Genomic DNA, 21,605 nt, shown 5'->3' with positions numbered 1-21,605 from the left:
TCACTTATAGCAACATCTATAGCTGATCTCTTTTGTTCCATTGGTCTGTTTTTCTTGGGTTGCTGTTTTACTTTAGTACTTTATAACACTTTTAATTTCATTCCTTCATAAGAAATCTTCCTTTCAGATATTCAGTATCTTTTTCTCGTATTCTTGACTTAATTTAACTACTACAAGCTTTTTTGCACTTGTAACTGGAATTGTATCAAATTATGGACTTTAGGAATAATGGACATTTTAGTAATATTCAGCTTTTCCATTAAAAAACAAGACAGATTTAACTATTCAGTTCTTTTCTTAGTTATATGGGTTTTCCCCCCTCAAATCTATTTATTGTTTCAAGAAAGAAGAAATGTACTCATCACAAAAAAAACCAAGATGAAAAAATTTTAGATGTATCACAAATCTCATTAAGATAATACCATTAGCTTTAGCTGAGCCACATTCTGGAAATGATTCTTTGGCTACATATAGTTAAAAGAGTGGGCTGCTGAAGGACTGAATAGATAAAAAGACACTTCTTACACATTTTTAAGTACATCTTTTTTTTTGTCATTTTTTTTAGGGCTGCACCTGTGGCATATGGAAGTTCCCAGGCCCTTGGTTGAACTGGAGCTGTAGCTCCTTCATAGCCACAGCAACGCAGGATCCGAGCCACGTCTGTGACCTACACCACAGCTCATGGCAATGCTGGATCCTTAACCCACTGAGGGAGACCAGGGATCAAACCCATGGATACCAGTCGGGTTTGTTTCTGCTGAGCCACGATGCGGAACTCCAACTTCTCCATTTTAAAATATACATCCTACAAGTTCCCTGATGGCTCATCAAGTTAAGGATCTGGCGTTGACACTGTTCGGTCCCTGCTGTGGTACGAGTTCTATCCCTGGCCTGGGAACTTCCGCAGGCTGCAGGTGCAGCCAGGATATATGTATATATAAGGAGTTTCACTGATCATCCTCTTCCTCAGTTCAAAATGACTAAGAATGACCCTGTTTTTTCTAAATTTTATTAACAGAGTCTGAGGGAGACTCCTCAAAATGAACAATTTACATAGAAATGGAAAACTTGTAAGAGGTTTTTTATGCACCCTTACTCATCTGGAAGCCTTAAGCCTTACTCATCTGATGAGACTTACATCAGAATAAAAACTCTTTTATAAGAAGAAAAACTCATGACCTTGGGAATTACTTTTTAATTCTAATGTATTGCAACTGCAGAAACAATTTAAAAATAGAATGAATATATGAAGCTAGGAAGACATACAACTACCAATATACTTATTACTATAAATATTAACCTATTAGACTATTTTTCCAGAAAAAACAACAGAAACTTTATTCACAGTAATGCTTCTGTGACAGCTCAAGTCATTTGATGGAATTAGAATTTTCTACATCTATTAGCTAATAAAGACTGTCAATGAATGATAATTTTATGTTAGAATTGCATAATCTTAATTTATAGCGAGATCTGAAGCTAGGTCAGTAGTCTCTAAAACTAGTAAGTGTAATCAAAGCATCAGATCTCACCGAAATTTACAAATGGTTATTTTTTACCACAACAGAATTATCACGGGAAACTCATAATTCATTTTTTTAGTCTTTCTTATAAGCACACACATATACAAAATAATCATCAAATTTTGGTTAGACACTCTTAATGGATTAAGGCAAAAGTTTATTGTTATGGTATAAAATACAACCATTTCATAGCTTCAGTAAGCCCTGTGCCTATTACGAAATTACTCTCAATCTATAAAACATTAACATGGGAGAGTAATGATAAAAGTGATTTAGCTGGAGTTATCTCTCATTCTATAGACTTCCAGAATCATGCAGTTTTTCTGGCTGGGTAGGTTAATATGACCTCTCATCCCTTCACAGCTAGAAGAGACTAGATGAGTTTCTGCTGGAAATTTAAGACATATAAGCCACAAAACTGGGAAATTTATTGTATCATTTACAAGCAATAGAGATTTCATCTTAAACCATTTCGTTTTCATTATTTATTTATTTATTTACTTATTTATTTTTTGGCTGCATCCATGGCATTCAGAAGTTCCCAGGCCAGAGACTGAACCTGAGCCATTGTGGTGACAATACCAAATCCCAACCCTCAAGGGAACTCCTTAAACCGACTATTTTAATTATCAGTGGAACAGTAAGTATGCCCACAATTAAAAAGCATGCTAATGTAGGTATAATAGCTTTTCTCCTTGCTAAAGGAGTCTCAGCTAAATATCTCTAAGCTGCATAATAAACATATACGTATATGTACACAGACATCCGGATCTCAGAAATGGAAAACGGTCCAAGCTACTGCACATATTTCACTCGATCATTCAACAAATATTTGTTAAGCACCTATTATATGCCACTTAGGACTACTCAAAACATTACTTTTAAAACACGATTTGAAATAGAACATAGGAAGTATTTCTTGATCAAATGAAAAGGTTTTTCTACCACTAAAAATCACCTAAGTATACTCTTCATTCATGTATTGTTTATTTCATGATTACTTCATTACATATGTTTCCTGCATTAGTAACTTTAAAATTTTATTATCTTGGCCTTTTAGAGAAACTTTTTTTAAACAACCGAAGTATAGTTGATTTATAATATTATGTTGGTTTCAGGTGTACAGCAAAGTGATTCAGATACATATATCTGAATACACGCGCGCGCGCACACACACACACACACACACACACACACACAGTCATTTTCCATTATTGTAGAGAAACTTTTAGAACGAGTGTAAACTTAATTTGGATAGACCTAATGTGAGTTTTCCAAATAGGCCACATTTCTTCATATGGGTCCTAGTGCACAAACGCAAATACATACTTCTTCTGAGTTAAAGCTGACACCTTACTTCAGAATGTCCCATGTACTCAAGATACCAAGCTTGTAAACCACGTGCCCTCATCACCATCCTTACTCATTCAGGATTATCACCAAGTTACACCACGGTCTTTTCTTCTTCTCTGACAGCTGGGCCTATTCTGTACTACTGTTGCTTTGTTCACTTCTTAAAATTTAATTCTTGACAAGCCATCTTTTTTTTCATAAGGAAAACTGTGTGCCCCTAAACCTCTTTCTTTTTTTGAATACCTCAGTTCCACTTTTTGTGAATCAAAGAAAGAGTTCATTCCCCATCTGTTAACTATTTGCTAGGTACGTACTTACATGCCAGATACTGGGCTAGACCTCAGAAATGGCTGATAAGCATAAAAGCAAAGGCTAGAAATATTCCTGTAGCAAGGAAAAGAAAAATAACGGATTTTAACGTAAGATTAGACCTCATAAACAGTTACTCAATCTGGGAACCTCTTAAAAGTACCTAGAAATCCTATTTATAAGCATACTGCTTTTCTTCAATTATTAATATTTAGGATAAATAAAAATAATGTCTTATTCAACATAGTTGGGTTTTTTGTGGTAAGATTTTTATGTTTTCTATTATAGTTGATTTACAACGCTCTGTCAATTTCTGCTGTATAGCAAAGTGACCCAGTCACACACATATATACATTCTTTTTCTTATTTAGTGTCATCACTATAATTGATTTTCTAACATTTTTCAGGGTGGTAATGATTTTTCTATAACTTAAGTAAAATATAATCTTAGGCTGTCATAAACCCCTAGAAATTATTTCTTAGATTGTTTCCCAGAGAGGATGGTTCCCAAATTCCCAACAACCCACTCACAAATAAACTTCCAAGGTACAAAATACTTGCAAACTGGGGGTGACTTATTCTTTATTATAATCCTATGAGCTTAAGAAATGGTGTCACTACTTCTATCAATGAATTACTAGTTTAAAATAAAAAATGATTCTGAAGATTGTGAAGCTATGTACAAATCTCCCATCAGTCTAAGGACTGAGTGTGGGAAGTTATGTAAAGTAAAGGTTGGTTTGTGATATAATCTCTAATGGATTTACTTTGACTTCTAGTGCAGGATACTGGTCCAGGAAAGGTTTCCACAGACCAGCTGAGTGTCTTCTTCTAATAGGTCAACAGGTAAAAAAAAAAAAAGGCACAAAAACTCACAAAACCTGTTCTACAGGCTTCTGCACACATACAGGAAATAGTAGAGAAAGTACAGCCATTTTATAGTATATCTAGAATACGAACCCTTTTAATATGAGTCCATTGACACTTTGCTTAAGTTTTCATTTCTGCTAAGTGGTTCTGCTTTAAAGGACTCACTTGAATCAATAACTAAGGACATCTTTTCTGAGGCTGGCAGAGTAGATTAAAAACTTAATGATGCATCTTTAAGCAATGACTCACTTTAGCAGCTTACAATATATACTTCCTTCTTCCCACAGAAGAATGATTATATGCCTTCCACTGATGCCTTTAAAAAGATATACATAAAATTGGCACACACTCTCCCATATTAAGATTGTACAAATGAAGTTTTTATTGGAATGTGAATACATATTTTAAGAGTGTATTAGTTTTTCCACTGCTCTATTGCTTACACACATACAAGCATTTGGTTAAAACAGTTCTTCAGCAGAACAACAATATATTATGAGAGCTTGGTGCCAGCAATAAGAACAAAATAACTGCCTTATTCTTTAATTTGGAATATGCATTCACTTTACATCAAATGGTAAATTTGACATGTAAATGGTTTAATTTTTATTTTCACCACAGAACATTGAAAAAAATCATGTGTCACTTACTGGATCTAACAGAAGCATTCAACATTCAACTTACATATCCCTTTAACTAATGGCATCATTAACATTTCTAATTGAATTAGGAGGGAATGTTGTAATTTATTATAATTGATAATATCAGACTCACAATGATCACTTTAAATTTACTGACAATAAACAGAAAGAGATAACTTTTGAATTTTCATGCAGTTGAAAGAGAAACATGAAAAATGGTATCCTGTCACTATTTTATTTTTGGAAACTCTTTGTAAATAAAAACCCATTTCCAAAATAAGATAGTCTGTGGACACAGAATAGTTGGTAATGATTCAAGTGCCTTAGGCAACAGAGAAGCATTGTTTTGTAGTTGTTTTTTTAAACCTCACTTAGTAACAGCAATTCATCATGTACAAAGAAACAAGGTAAAAGCATGGTTTAAAATGAATATATAAGTAATAACTGCAAAGCTTCGACTAAAACTCAAGTTTATCATATTAATTCCATTTCTGTGAATCGGTATAGGTAACCTGGTTGATACTCACCCAATGTTAAAGAAAAGCCCAGGCTTGTCTAAGCAACGAAAAATAGACACATGCTGAGGTGCTGAAGACAGCTCTTTCTGGGGCTCAAAGCACTTTAGATGAAGCAGACTTTATATTCCATTTAATAGAGGGTGTCTCCTCTTACCAGAGTGTGGCAGAGAGAAGAGTTTCCATAATACCGTCTTGACTTTCTGTCCCTCTCTCTGAAGAGTAACAGTTACCACCGGAAAACGTTAGCAGAAAATGATCACTTGAACACTCACACGGGGCAGCAGTAAATTTCCACTCTCTTTGCGTGCTCTCAGATTCCAAGCCTTTGCTTGTCTCTTAATCTGTCACAAGCAGTTCTGTTTCTGGTCAAACCAGCTTGCTATGCGTTCTCTTCTCTCACTAATGCACTCGTTTAGATACATACCACAGAGTCACAGCTCCCTCTTTTCCTTCCTCCCTCCCAATCATGCAATGTCACAAGAATGTGCGTAAAGCAATTAAGCAGAGGCGAATTTAATTCTTGGCCAAAAAAAAAAAAAGAGTCTAGGGATAAACAAAAATTTTTTCTCATCACATTTTCCCCCTTTAAGTCCTATACTCATTCATGCACAGGGTTTTGTCAACAGATTAAACTGGCCTGACCATCCTGTTTAAGAATGGAAATAAAGGTTTCCTTCTTTCTTTCTTTCTTTTTTTTTTTTTTGGTCTTTTTGCCATTTCTTGGGCCACTCCCATGGCATATGGAGATTCCCAGGCTAGGGGTCTAATCAGAGCTGCAGCTGCCAGCCTACACCAGAGCCACAGCAACACGGGATCCGAGCCTCACCTGCAAGCTACACCACAGCTCACAGCAACGCCGGATCCTTAACCCTCTGAGCAAGGCCAGGGATCGAACCCGCAACCTCCTGGTTCCTAGTTGGATTCGTTAACCACTGAGCCATGATGGGAACTCCAAGAATGTAAGTAAAGGTTTCTAACAAAGGTGTGTTAATGGTGATAACAACAGATTCATTTTCCAAGATGTGCCCTCAAGGAAGATGCTATTGCCAATCATAAGAAGAAAGTGTAGCAAGTAAATACACAGATATTATTAATTTAATCTTGAGATTTAAAAAGCAAGTGAGATGTTAGAATCAGTATTCAGAATTTAATTTCAGTGTAATTCTGTGAAATTTAATTTTTTTAAAAATGGTTTATTTTGAAACCATTGTAGAGTAAAATGTCTTAAAATTATGGATCTCCCGCGTCTGCAACCTACACCACAGCTCACGGCAACGCCGGATCGTTAACCCAATGAGCAAGGGCAGGGATCGAACCAGAAACCTCATGGTACCTAGTCGGATTCATTAACCACTGCGCCACGACGGGAACTCCAGTCTGTTGTCTGTTACTTCAAATCAGTAGTTGTGTTAATCTTGAATCTTATTTCCTATCTTTAAAGAAATGTTAAATGGAAACGTTCCTAAAACGCTAAAGGGTGTTAAGAGCCTACTGTTTTTCTCAGTCTAAGATTATAATCAAAGAGTTTTGGTATAAGTGAAGAAGTTCAGAATTTGTAAAGGTAGCACTCAGAATAACTATAAGGCTGATTTTTAAAAGGCACTTTAAAATTGGGAAACTTCATATAAATCTATAATGGAGTCTAAGGCACAAATAAATTAGCTATTTAATATATAATTAATCAGACTGCCTACATATGAATGTGTGTAGGTTTGTAGTTGATTCCTACTAAATACCATTTTTCTAAGATACATACAAAGAAATCAGGAAAAGTGACCTTATTTTAGGCCATAAAGACATCAATACATTTTCAAAGGAGAAATAGTGCAAACTTCATTCTCTGAAACAACACAATAAAACTATAAGTTATGCAAAAATTTTTCAGAACATAAGCAAATGTTCCTTAAAAAACCCTATTAATACTTAAAAATTTAAAAAGAACATTCTTTCAAAAATTATTTGGACAAAGAATTAAAAGTACAATTATAGGGACTTCTGGGCTATGATGGAGTAAGAGAGACTAGATTTACCCTTCTATCTGACAAAACTAAAAAACTGGACAAAATTAATAAAACAATGGTTTTTCAGATACTGGATATGAGGCAGCTCAGCCCAGTAAATCCAGAGAGAAGGGAAACAAAGGTAAACTTTATAATTGCTTCAGGCTACAGAGCAGGAAGGGGATCCTCAACAGAGCATGGCAGTGTCCCGGCTGAAAAGGCAGAGTTGATAATTCAAGAAGGCCAATGTGGTGAAAATTCATAGGGCAAAATACCAGGGAGGAGAGAGCTGCAAAGTGAGCCCCAGAGATCTGCAAAGAGCTCTCTTCAAATCTTCACTGAGAACTGATCAATGCATGTCCATGAGAAAACTCCATGGCCAAGGCCAAGGAAAGAACCACTGGAAAGAAGGAGGCTGAAAAATTCCCATTACACACACAGGGCTGAGACTAAATAGTGTATGTCCTCAACAGCCAGAGTGAGGAAATCTCATAATAAATGGGAGACTGGGTTAAGTACTCAGAAAAATATTGCCTCAATTGAAGGACCAAACTAGCTCCAGACTAAAGGTTGTTCTTGTCCCTCCTAAAAGAACTCACAAGTAATCTTGAAAGGATTGAATTCTTCCCAAATAATTTGAGTGTATCCCAGAGTAGAATATTAAAATATTGGAGAAATTATTAGAAATCTAACACAGAACAACACAGAATTCACAATGTTTAGCATCCAGTCAAAAATTACCAGGCATGCATGCAAAAAGCAGGAAAATACAATGTATAATATGAAGGAAAAATTAAGCAATAGAAAATGACTCAGAAATGACACAAGTAACAGAATTAGAACAGAAAGACACTAAAACAACTATTACAAATATACTTCATAGGTTTAGGAAAGTATAAAAAAGCATTGAGTAAGTTAAGGAGATGGAATATATTAGACTCAAATCAAATCTCTAAAGATTAAAACTACAATTTCTGATATTAAAAAATATACCAAATAGGGGAGTTCCCATTGTGGTGCAGCATGTATGTATATATATATATATATATATACACACACACACACACACATATATATATATCCCAAGCAGCCTAATTTATGTATTGTTTGAGTCCCAAAAGGAGAAGAGAGAAAAGGGGAATTATAAAACAATGTTTAAAGATATAATGACTAAAAATTTTCCAAATTTAGTGAAATAATAAATCCACAGATCTAAGAGCAGCAAACCCTAAACACATATGACCCCGCAATCCCACTCTTGGGCATATATCCAGACAAGAGTTTTCTTGAAAAAGACACATGCACCCTCATGTTCACTGCAGCACTACTCACAATAGCCAAGACATGGAAACAACCTAAATGTCCATCGACAGATGATTGGATTCAGAAGATGTGGTATATATACACAATGGAATACTACTCAGCCATAAAAAAGAACAACATAATACCATTTATAGCAACATGGATGGAACTAGAGACTCTCATACTGAGTGAAATAAGTCAGAAAGAGAAAGACAAATACCATATGATATCACTTATAACTGGAATCTAACATATAGCACAAATGAACATTTCCCACAGAAAAGAAAATCATGGACCTGGAGAATAGACTTGTGGCCTCCCGGGCTGAGAGGGAGGGAGTGGGAGGGGTTGGGAGCTTGGGGTTATTGGATACAACTTGGAATGGATTTACAATGAGATCTTGCTGAGTAGCATTGAGAACTATGTCTAGATACTTATATTGTAACAGAACAAAGTGTGGAAAAAAAATGTATATATGTAAGTGTATCTTGGCCCCCATGCTGTACAGCGGAAAAATAAATTAATTTAAAAAAGAGAAAGAAACATTAAAAAAAAACTATACAAAAGCACAGTATAATCAAATTGCTTAATAATTAATTGTGGGAGTTCCCACTGTGGCTCAGCACAAATGGATCTGATTAGCATCCATGAGGATGCAGGTTTCATTCCCTGGTTTCACTCAGTGAGTTAAGGATCCAGCATTGCCATGAGCTATGGTGTGGTGTAGGTCGCAGATGAAGCTTGGATCTGGCATTGCTGTGGCTGTGGTGCAGGCTAGCAGCTGTAGCTCCGACTGGACCCCTAGCCTGGGAACCTCCATATGCCACAGATGTGGCCCTAAAAGATGAAACAATAAAAAAATAATAATAATAATGGTGGAGTTCCCATTGTGGCGCAGCAGAAACAAACCTGACTAGGAACCATGAGGATGTGGGTCCGATCCCTGGCCTTGCTCAGTGGGTTAAGGATCTGGCGTTGCTGTGGCTGTGGCATAGGCCAGCAGCTGCAGCTCGGATTCAACCCCTAGCCTGGGGACTTCCATATGTGGTGAGGGCAGCCACAAAAAGCCAAAAAAACCAAAAAATTAATGGTAAGAGAATACCTTATAAGTAGTTTGAGAAAGGTATAACATATAGAGAAAAAAAGAAATGAATAGATTTCTCATCAAAAACTAGGCAAGTCAGAAGTAGAACAACATTGGAGTCCCATTGTGGCTCAGTGGTTAACAAATCCGACTAGGAACCATTAGGTTGCAGGTTCGATCCCTGTCCTTGCTCAGTGGGTTAAGGATATGGCGTTGCCATGAGCTGTGGTGTTGGTCGAAGACTCGGCTTGGATCCCGTATTGCTGTGGCTCTGGAGTAGTATGGCGGCTACAGCTCCGATTAGACCCCTAGCCTGGGAACCTCCATATGCTGCGAGAGAGGCCCAAGAAAGGGCAAAAAGATTTAAAAAAAAAAAAAAAAGTAGAACAACGTCTTCAAAATACTAAAAGAAAATAACTGTCAATATCTTTCAGAAATGAAGACATAGAAAAGCTGAACTAATCACCAGCAGATCAGAGTACACAAAATGTTAACAGAGGTCCCTTCTTCAAGCAGAAAAAATACACTAAATGGAAATATTCACAAAGGAATGAATAATATTGGAAATAATAAATATGTATGTAAATATAAAAATTTTTTTCTTATTTTAAAACTTCCTTTAGAGAGTTCCCTGGTGGCCTAGCATTTAAGGATTTGGTATTGTCCGGCTGTGGCTCAGGTTTGATCCCTGACCTGGGAACTTCCTCATGCTGCTGGCATGGCCAAAAATCCCCAAATCCTTTAAAAGATAATTTATTTCAAGGCAAAAACAATAACAATATATATTTTGGGATTTGTGATATATACAGAAGCAAAATACATTACATCAATAACACAAAAGCCAGAAGAAAAAAAATATGCTTGAAGGTAGACTGTGATGCATCAAAAAGATACAAAATAAAATTGAAAGCATTTGAACAAACAAATAAACAAAAAGATTCAAAGAGCTATATAGCTAATTTGTCAGTAAATGAGATAAGATAAAATAATAAAAAATAATACAAATGAAGGCAGAAAAAAAGAGGAAAAAGAAAGTTCAGAAAGAATAAAGAAAAACAAATAGTAAGATGGTAATTTATCCAACCTTATCAATAACCACATGAGAAGTAAATGGTCTAAACCATTTAAAAATCAGATCTCCATTTAAAAATCAGATACTGTCAGACTGAACAAAAAAGGCAGGACCCAAGCATATATTACTTACAAATTTTAAATATGAAGACACAAATCGGTCAAAAGTGAAAGAAAAAAATATGCCATGCAAATACTATTAAAAAAAAACCTGAGGTGACTACAAATATCTTTAAAGTAGATTTCAGAGTGAAGACCATTATTAGATAGAAAGAGGGCTTATTAAATGCTTTATAAAGAGGTCAATTCATCAAGAGGCCATGTAAATTCTAAGCATTTATGCATCTACTGACAAAGCTACAAAAACCATGAAGAAAAAAACTAAGAGAAATGAAAGATGAAAAATTCAAATCTACTGCTATAGCCTAAGATATACCCTTCTTCCAATAATTCATAGAAAAAGTAGATAAAACATCAGGAAGTATATGAAAGACTTGAACATCACTAAAACCAATTTGATCTGATATATGCCAAGCATACAAACATACAAAATATGTTCTCTGATCACATTAACTTAGAAATCAGTAATAAAAGATATGAGAAATCCCCAAATATCTGGAAACTATATAGTACACTACTAAATAACTTATTGGTCAAAGAAGAAATGAGACAAAAAAAAAAATCAGTATCAAGAATGAAACAGTAAACCATAAAAAATATATGAGAAAATAACAGATGAGTATTTATTTGATCTCTGGGTAAGACAGTTTTTTCAGTCAGACCAGATCTATATAAGAATAATGCTTTCATTGTTATGCTCTCTCTTCTCTTCCTTTTTTAAAAATGATTCTGGCATTTTCAAAAGTCCAAGACAATTCTGTTACAGAAACTTGAAAGAATGTGTTTTGTGGTGCCATTTAACTTGTTCTTCATGCCTTGTATTTTCTATAAACAGGAAATTAGCTCTAAAAGCATAATAAAATATAAATATTTTGACAAGATAATTTCCTAAGTTCATAATGTTAGCACACCAGGAGGCAAAAGTCTCATTATTAGCGATCTATATTTGATGACTGAGTTAGAGGATAATACCAAATTTCTTTATTGAAATTGTTTTCTTTTTAACTAGCTACTAGGATACAGATATATTTATTTATTTATTCATTTATAAAATATATATATATATATATATTTTTTTTTTTTTTGTCTTTTTGCTATTTCTTTGGACCGCTCCCGCGGCATATGGAGGTTCCCAGGCTAGGGGTCTAATCGGAGCTGTAGCCCCTGGCCTATGCCAGAGCCACAGCAACTCGGGATCCGAGCCGAGGCTGCAACCTACACCACAGCTCACGGCAACGCCGGATCGTTAACCCACAAGCAAGGGCAGGGACCGAACCCGCAACCCCATGGTTCCTAGGTCGGATTCATTAACCACTGCGCCACGACGGGAACTCCTAAAATATTTTTATTTTTTGGCCACACTTGTGACATATGGAAGTTCCTGGGCCAGGGATCAGATCTGAGCTACAGCTGCAAACCATGCCATGGCTGCAGCAATGCTGGATCCTTTTAACCTGCTGCACTGGGCGGGGATCGAACCTGCACCTCTGCAGGAACCTGAGCAGCTTCAGTCAGATTCTTTGATTGATTGATTGATTGATTTGTCTTTTTAGGGCTGCACCCACGGCATAAGGAAGTTCTCGGGCTAGGTGTCGAATCAGAGCTACAGCTGCCAGCCTATGCCACAGCCACAGCAATGCCAGCTCTGAGCTGAATCTGACCTACACCACAGCCCAGAGCAACACCAGATCCTTAACCCATTGGGTACGGACAGGGATCGAACTCGAGTCCTCATGGCTAACGAGTTGGGTTTGTTAACTGCTGAGCCACGACGGGAACTCCTGTAGTCAGATTCTTAACCCACTGCACCATGAAGAGAACTCCCGAGGGGGACTGGTATTTTTCAACATGCAAATGTGCAGTTCTCTATCAGTGCTTCCTCCAGTGATCTGAGTATTCACTGGTGATCCTTTCCTAAATCAATCGCTTCACTAGGGTTGTAAACTGTTGATTTTAAAAATTCCATTCTTTCTACATATATTGCCTGGCATTTCTTTGTAGAGAAGAGCTTCTTCACAACTATACTTCTAATTGCTTAATTCTCTTTATTTAGTTACCAATTTTGAAAGTAAGAAGCTGGTAATACTCATTTCCAACGGTGGAAAATGAGAGATTTTTTTTTTTTTTTTTGGTGAGGAAAGTCTTTCTCTTCTTTTGAATATCATTATAGGCTCACAAATTTTTATATATTCCATGTTTCAATCAATTATAGGCATTATTCTTTTTTTGGTGCTGTCCTCCTAGCCTGAGATCTCCCCCAAAGCAGGGTCTAAAGCAAAAGGCTCATGTAATATTATTTTAATAAGAAGTCCAACCACAATGAGCAGGAAAGAGGAAATAGGGGAATAAAGCAATGGAGGAGGGAGAGCCAGTATGACAATGCAACATCAAGCTGGCCACCTTTTAAATGTATCAGACTGAACCTCTTAGAAGCCTATAAACTGCATTTCAGAATCATCCCTAGGGTTTGTGGGTGAGGGTAGAAAAGGAAGAGGAAGAATTTATCTACTGGCTCTTACCTTCTATTGATCAAAGGCTTTCCCAAAAGGGCACTAACTCCCAAACACTTGGATTTAATTCCTCTCTTCTTCCGGGTTGCACATGTGTGGGTCTGGGTACTTGGTAGACCCCATGGCAATGTCCATAAGAAGCCCTGGGGAAGGTAGCAAAGGGCTTGCAGAATGACAGGAGATGAGGCCTACCAGAGGGTTTGCATAAAGCTGAAATATGGCAAATGAGTCCTGGAGGATCTGCAACGGTATATAGGAGATATCGAAAATAATGACTCAAATCTCCCCAAATTTGGCCAGTGGAGTCCCTTCAAGAGAGCTCCTACATCCTTTTGATATAATTTCAATAATCTTTGAATTTTCACTGCTTTCTTGTTCAAGACAATGTTGCAGGCTCACCACTATGTATTTACTTTGTTCCAGATCTGGAATGAGCCACTTTTCCAGGGAGAAGTTTTCCAAATGTGATGAACAGTGCACTCGCACTTGCTCCAAAGTGTTTACCTGCTGCATCCAGTTCCAAGATCTCTGCTGGTTTGATGCTTTTTAATCAGTTTTGAAGTAGCTCCTTTTGGTCTAGCCTATGGATCAATTAAAAACTTAGCCTCCTCACCCCTGATATCTAATAAACAAGGCAAAGGGAAAACAAGTTACCAGGAAAAAATACTCCCACATAAAAATAGGGGAAGTGAAGAAACATCAGTCTATAATATGTATGTGATTTTTCTAGACAGGAAGAGCAAGCTTCCCTACCTGGGAACAGGTTCCTTAGCTACCAAGTTGGTTGCCCCTTGCTCTAATCTCTTTAATCCCTGGGAGAATCCTCCCTATCCACTGTCCTCCAAAGTCACATGTGAGAGGGTCACTGTGGATGGTTCATGACTGAGAGCTTTCCTGCTGAAGCCAGTCTACCTGTTTGGGGGTCAGATTTAGAGGTCTGGGACTTGACAAGGGATAGGAAACAACAGGTTTTTATTTCTCAGGCTTGAGTTTCTTTGACAGTACAACTGTTTTAGATTATCACTTGGCTTTTAATTGCTTTGCCTTTTATCTTCTACTAATCAAAGCCAGAAACTGTTGAATCTGGACTCAATGCTGTGATTTTTGTTTCTAATCAGCCTCCTTGCCCTGACCATTACTCAAGCCCCCAGGTTAATATTTATATTAATATTTGTATTTAATTATTGGGTTCCATGTGGCATGGGCATTGACCAACCAAACCAGATGTCCAAACAACCAGCATAGCCATAATCATTCAGCATGCCTGCTGTATTTTGAATGAAGTGGATTCATTCGTACAGAATATCATGGTCCAGCATTAGCTGGAACACTGGTAATTATGTTCATACATTCTTATGCTTTCCAAATGTTCTACAATTAACATATAGAGTCAGCTTTCAAAACAAGGTCTAAGTGTTTCTAAAAATCACCATGCTACACAGCATCATGCAATAAAAACACAGCAATTGTGGGGAAAGTAGGGCTGGGACTCAATACTCAAAAATTTCATCAGAGACTTTTTTTTTAAGTAGAAACCTAATAAAAACAGTAGTACGCTTTTATAAATGTTAAGTGGCTTAACAAAAATGTAAACACCACAATAAATATGGCACTTTTCCTTGAAAAAAGATATGACATTTGCTTGTAGAAGTGAGTGTTAGAAGACTTGTAAATTGTGAATTTTTAAGAAATAGTGGAAAGAGGATTATCTGAAATCAGATGAAGAGTTGTAACACCAAAGGTGGATGACTGTGACACATGTGGTACACAGAGATGGCTGGTACATTTCTGAGGTATGTGCATGTCTGCGTTTTGTGTATTTCTCCAGAGTTTGGTTCAGCTAGGTAGTTTTCTTTGAAACTGTACAAAAGTAAATGAGAAATCTACATTATGCTCAAATTGTTTCCAAATATATTCAATCATATTGGAACAAATGTGTGTTTGCAAAAAAAATGTTATAGGAGAAATGACTTTTATTTTCACCAGGATTAAATATACATATATATATATATGTCGAATATGCTAACAAGTATTGTGAACCTATTGTGATTTTGCTAATTTGGGTAACTATAGGTTTTTGTTTGTTTGTTTGTTTGTCTTTTCGTCTTTTCTAGGGCTGCTCCTACGGCATATGGAGGTTCCCAGCTAGGGGTTCAATCGCAGCTGTAGCCGCCGGCCTACACCAGAGCCACAGCAACGCAGGATCCGAGCCACGTCTGCAACCTACACCACAGCTCACTGCAATGCTGGATTCTTAACCCACTGAGCAAGGCCAAGGATCGAACCCACAACCTCATGGTTCCTAGTCTGATTCGTTAACTACTGAGCCATGACGGGAACTCCCTAGGTTTGTTTTTTTTGTTTGTTTGTTTGTTTTTTTGTCTTTTGTCGTTGTTGCTATTTCTTGGTTCTTGGGCCGCTCCCGCGGCATATGGAGGTTCCCAGGCTAGGGGTCGAATCGGAGCTGTAGCCACCGGCCTACACCAGAGCCACAGCAACTCGGGATCCGAGCCGAGTCTGCAACCTACACCACGGCTCACAGCAACGCCGGATTGTTACCCCACTGAGCAAGGGCAGGGACCGAACCCGCAACCTCATGGTTCCTAGTCGGATTCGTTAACCACTGCGCCACGACGGGAACTCCCTCTTTGTTTGTTTTTTAAGTGGTGTTTACCTTTCTCTTACTCCCATTGATCTTTTTCCCTTCACTTTTTTCTTCTTCTTTTTTTTTAAGTTTTTCCACTTCTCACTTACACTTTTGTTGCTCTATTTTTTTTTTCTTCCTAAAGACTATACAATATAGACACAAAATACCACAGCTACACCTTCAGCCAGCCCAGGAATCACATTTGAGCTATTCTTTAATAGCCTTATGCCACAAAGCAAAGAATGTCTACTATCTTAGGAGTTTGTCACGCTATCCATGTACCATAAATATCTCTAGTTCTCATAATTCCCATTTCAGACAGAATGAATATTGTGGCCCTGGAACCTGCCTGAAGATATTCAGGACTTCCCTAGTGGCTTAGTGGTTGAGGACCTGGCATGTCATGCTGTGGCTTGGGGCAGTGCTGTGGTGCAGGTTTGACCCCTAGCTTGGGAACTTCCACACGCCGAAGGTGCGGCCAAAAAAAAGAGATATTCAAATGGCTTTCATAAAAGCAGAATATAGGAGAAATGCTGGGGGAGAAATGCTTTAGAGGTCTCCGAGTTGTACTGAAACGGGGATTACTTGATAGAATGAAAGCACATTTCTAATCGTCTATTAATTGCTACTCCTTGGACAAATTTGTAAATCTTTAAAAGATCTTAACTTTAACAACATAATAAATATTCATTATTCTGTTTCTCTCTCATACTAATTCTGCTTCCCATATCCTTCTGCTATTTTTAGGAAGGAAGAAGCTTTGAGTTACAAATTTAGGTGACATCCTTGCCCACTGGCTGTTACTTCCAAAATGTCAGAGGAATTTCTCAAAGCGGAGAACATTAATCGCTGTTGCATTTTCTTAGCACTACTCTGGCCCCCTGCTGGTGCTGCGCTGCAGTGGCAGCTGCAGTATTTGGCCCTCAACGATAAGATCAACTATGCAAGTCCAAGGAATGATTGTCTTGTTTCCCTAATGCCAAGATAAAATATGTATCTCTGTATATACACTTAGTAAGACATAAATATAGATATATAGCCTCTGAAGACCTTTATATGATAAACTATTCTGAACATTCTTCTCTTATCAAGTGACTAGCATCATAGGCCACAGAATCTTTGGAATTAGGCAGACCCAGACTTGAATGAAAACAGATGGCACCTAAGTAATATATCTTTAAATTACAGATATCCAGAACTAGCTGTGAGGATCAAGTGAACTAATATACATACATGCCTTAGTTAAGTGTTAAATGTTAGACATTACTCCATGCATAAAATTAAAAAATCATCTCTATCATATATTAAAATACATCATCCAACTTGTGGTTGCTCTGTTCTCGACTGGGGCCACTGGAGGAATCACATGCAGCTTGCAGTCAACCTCATTTATTAAACACTTAGCAGATGCAAAATGTCACACCAGGTGCTCCAGAGATACACATGCCCACATACCAATAAATCATTAACTGTATGTTTAGGGACTTTAAAATTTTTCCTACATACCAAGAAGACCAAAATAATTCCATTAAAAGAATTCTGGATGCAGCATTTTAAAAAGTGTAGGATAGGTATACAGAAACCCTGGAGTTTAGTGTAATTTACTCTAACCAAAAGATGGAGAGTTGAGACGTGGGCAAGGGAAATGGGACTATTAGCCATGTAATCTAAATTAAAAATTACAGGCAATCTCGAAGGTTCTAGAAGTTGCACAGAGGTTCCAGAATATTTGCAAATTGGAGATTAACAGCAAATCATCAAGGAGATGCTCTATAACAATGCTTTATTTTACACTCAATCCGCATCTTTCATTCCAACAACTTTTGGGTATTTTCTTTGTATCTATATGACACAAAGTTGTTTTCTCTGTGTCTATATGACACAAAGTGTATATATATATATATATATATACACACACACACATATATATATATAATATCTCAAATACATATGTTTTATTTTTAGGGCTGCGCTCAGGGCATATGGGGGTTCCCAGGTTGGGGTCTAATCGGAGATGTAGCTGCCAGCCTATACCCAGCCACAGCAATGCCAGATCTGAGCCGGGTCTGCAACGTACACCAAAGCTTACAGCAATGCCAGATCCTTAACCCACTGAGTAAGGCTAGGGATTGAACTGCGTCCTCAAGGATGCTAGTCAGATTCGTTTCCACTGAGCCACAATGGGAACTCCCATAAAGTAGTTTTCAATTCGTTTCAAAGTAGTTTCTTTTTTTCTTTTGTCTTTTTATGGCCCCACTAGTCCTGAGCCACCACCCAAAGTAGTTTCAATGCTAATGTTTCAATGATACTTTCAGGTTGCTTATATGGTATTTAGGTGAGAGTCAGAAAAAGGGACAGTTGCAGTCAAGGAGATGCACAGATTAACCAGCAAATACCACCTTCACGCAAAGAACAAGTACACTTTTCTTCAGGCAGTTGCAGCCCTGCACCAGCCTAGCACATAATTTGATGTGAGAGAAGGGGACATGAGCTGAATTTCAGGCTGCACTCACTTCCCTGGCCAGAAGCCTTTGGACAAACCATATAACTAAACGTGATGGCCCGGAACGCTTTACAATGGCAAGGTTCTGTTACAACTGTCTTGTCACTTCAGTGTATAGGATTCTTTCAACTGCCTCTCTGAGGGAAATCTGCTCTTTGGAGATACAGGGTAGAATAAGGAATTCATATTCTGTTAGGGGATATAAGATATGTACCAAAAATAACCATAGTATAAGGCAAAAAGTCATGAATCACAAAAGACTAATGAAATACCAAAAAATTCAGAAGATCCAAAAGAAAAAAAAAACCTTACTAATATCTTGAGGAATCACAGAAGGTTTCACAGAAAAAGTACACTGGAACTCGTTCTTGAATGATGTGTCTGATTTGGTAACACAGAAATAGGAATAGAGGATTAGGAAGTGTAAAATGTAAAGAACAGTGGTTTAGGAGTTCCCGTCATGGCTCAGGGGTTAACGAATCTGACTAGGAACCATGAGGTTGTGGGTTCGATCCCTGGCCTCTCTCAGTGGGTTACGGATCCCATGTTGCTGTGGCTGTGGTGTAGGCCGGCAGCTACAGCTCTGATTAGACCCCTAGCCTGGGAACCTCCATATGCTGAGGGTGTGGCCCTAGAAAATACAAAAAAAAAAAAACCAAAAAACAATAAACAGTGGTTTATCATAAGCAAATGCTGTGTGAATGACAGTAAACAAAAATTGAAAAGAAAGGTTAGGATCAGATTATGAAGAGCTTTTAATAACAGGCTAATGAGTTTGTTGATTTGTGGGCATGTTGCGATCAAACTCTCGTTCATGAATATGAATTTGGCAGTATACAAGAAGAATCAAAAAGGCAGAGAAACAGGAGGAGATGAAATTAAAGGCAACTGCAGTAATCTAGGATGACATTGAAGGTAACTAGGCAGTGGGGATGCGAGGACTCTAGGAGTATCTGAGACAATAGCTTTGGCAACTCAATAAATGTAGATGATGATTGAGAGAAGAGACAAGATGATGAGTTTCCATGCCTATGTGAAAAAGTAGGTGGATAGTATCGTCAAGATAAATAACAACCAAAGAAAGGTAAACAGTAGTTCCTCTGGGGCTCAGCAAGTTAAGGACCGGCATTATCACTGCTGTGGCACAGGTTCGATCCTTGGCCTGGGAACTTCGACATGCCACAGGCATAGCCAAAAAAGGGGAGGGGGATAAATTTTACAAAATAACTAATGGCTGGATATGTAACAAGTTAGAGGTGCCCGTAAGACTTCTGGTTATAGATGCTACACCAGGCAGTTGAACACATAAAACTACAACTTGGAGAGAAAACAAACCAGAGCAATACATCTGGGGTCACCCACTCTGCCAGTGCAATATGAAAGGCCCAAGAGAGAGCCAAGAACAGACTTTAGGGAATGCCTACAAGTGGCGTTAGAAAAACCGGTGACTAAAGAAACAGCATTTAGAGAAGGAGAAGAGAAGCAGTAAAGTATACCATCAGGATGACCAAAAAAGAGATCATCAAGGAGTTCCTGCTGTGGCATAATGGGACCAGTAGCATCTCGGGAGCACTGGGATGCAGGTTCGATCCCAGACCCGGCACAGTGGGTTAAGGATCTGGTGTTGTCACAGCTTGCAGCTTAGGTCGAAACTGTGGCTTGGATCTGATCCCTGGTCTGGGAACTCCATATAACACAAGGTGGCCGAGAGAGAGAGAAAGAGAGAGAGAATCATCAAGAATGTGAAGTGGGGGAGTTCCGTTGTGGCTCAGAGGAAATGAACCCAACTAATATCCATGAGTATTTGGGTTCGATCCCTGGCCTTGCTCAGTGGGTTAAGGATCTGGCATTGCCGTGAGCTGTGGTATAGATAGCAGATGTGGCTCAGATCTGGCCTTGCTGTGGCTGTGATGTAGGCTGGCAGCTACAGCTCTGGTTTGACACCTAGCCTGGGAACTTCCATATGCCACACCTGAGGCCAGAAAAGAAAAATACAAAGTGGACAACAACACTAAGTACTTTGGAGCAGTGATGAGCACCCTGCCTAAATCTGTAATCTAATTTCTTCTAAAGTTTTTTTTTTAATTTTTATTAAAGTATAACTGATTTACAATGCTGTATATAAAGAAAGTATAATTATGTTTTGTTTTTTTGTGTGTGTGTGAAAATACTTTCTCCTTTTTTTCTGACCCGCCCATGGCATGTGGAAGTTCCTGGGTCAGGGATCAAACTAGTGCCATAGCAGTGACTGCTGGATCCTTAACCTGCTGAGCCACAAGGGAACTCTTATAATCTAATTTCTAAGACCCTCTTTCAATTCTTACAAAGCAAAGGTATTAGGGGAAGTAGGAATATTTGGAGAACCACTTAGGACAAGGAAAGGGACCTTTAAGAATTCATATTCCCCTAAAATCCTAAAGACATAGGCTGATAAAGAGACCAAAGCCAGGGTTGGATCCCAGAGCACACCTCCCTATGGCAAAGCATAAAGCAGGCAGAGGACTCCAAGCCAGTCTCTCTCGGAAACTGGTAATATTGGCTCAACTGTCTTGCCTAGAAGACTGGTTGGGAGGTTGGAGTCTTAGTAGCCCTGGACACACAACAAACCGTCCAGGGCAAATTTAGGATTGTAAGAGGCTAGCGGTGTAATAAAGGAGCCATGAGCATATTACTGTTTTCAAGTGTTTGGTAAGGAAGAGGAGAGCTTGAAGGACTAATGAAAGGGGAATTTGGTTGCTTTTTTTTTTTTTTTTTTAATACTTTGAACTCTTGGTAGATTGAATGGGTAGAATAGATAGGAGGAAGATGAAAGATAAGAAGAGAATAATTAATGAGGCAAAGTCTTAAGCTCCAGTGGAAGATGGGATCATGAACATAAGTTGAAAGTTTAACCCCCAAAATAATGATACATATTCTTCTAAAATGAAAAAGGAAGAGAAAGTGTGAGTAAAGAAACTGTCCAGTAAAGAGGAATAAATAGGAAGCACACGATTGTTTCCATTTTCTCAGAAAAGAAGGTCTCAAGATCATCTGAAGAGAAGGAGGGTGGAGTAATAGAATGTGCCTTTGAACAGAGCGAAAAGTGATGTTATCAAAAAACACATAAATGTAGCAAGAAGAAAAGCTAAAGGCAGTAACTCATGTACATCAAACT

The 21,605-nt window shown here is 37.9% G+C and overlaps 1 protein-coding gene across 13 annotated transcripts in view; it reads right to left on the bottom strand.

The window, feature by feature from the left end:
- The window catches only part of CAB39L (calcium binding protein 39 like), a 102,730-nt gene that overhangs the window by 60,257 nt on the left and 20,868 nt on the right, over positions 1 to 21,605 (bottom strand). Inside the window, exons 1-2 of one of the 13 annotated variants that reach the window (XM_021065318.1) lie at positions 5,224 to 5,916; positions 3,195 to 3,260 (exon numbers count right to left, since the gene is read on the bottom strand). The exons of 9 other annotated variants lie outside the window; for them this stretch is intronic. The gene's annotated coding sequence lies outside the window, so the exon portion shown is untranslated. Of the gene's footprint in view, positions 1 to 3,194; positions 3,261 to 5,223; positions 5,917 to 21,605 lie in introns of those variants that run through there. 3 more of the 13 variants (XM_005668407.3, XM_005668411.3, XM_013980515.2) reach the window with 3 other exon arrangements.

The sequence above is a fragment of the Sus scrofa genome, chromosome 11, assembly GCF_000003025.6.
Source record: "Sus scrofa isolate TJ Tabasco breed Duroc chromosome 11, Sscrofa11.1, whole genome shotgun sequence".
Taxonomy (NCBI): domain Eukaryota; kingdom Metazoa; phylum Chordata; class Mammalia; order Artiodactyla; family Suidae; genus Sus; species Sus scrofa.
The sequence above is the reverse complement of the archived record's forward strand: the minus strand, read 5'-3'. Positions and strand labels throughout refer to the sequence as shown.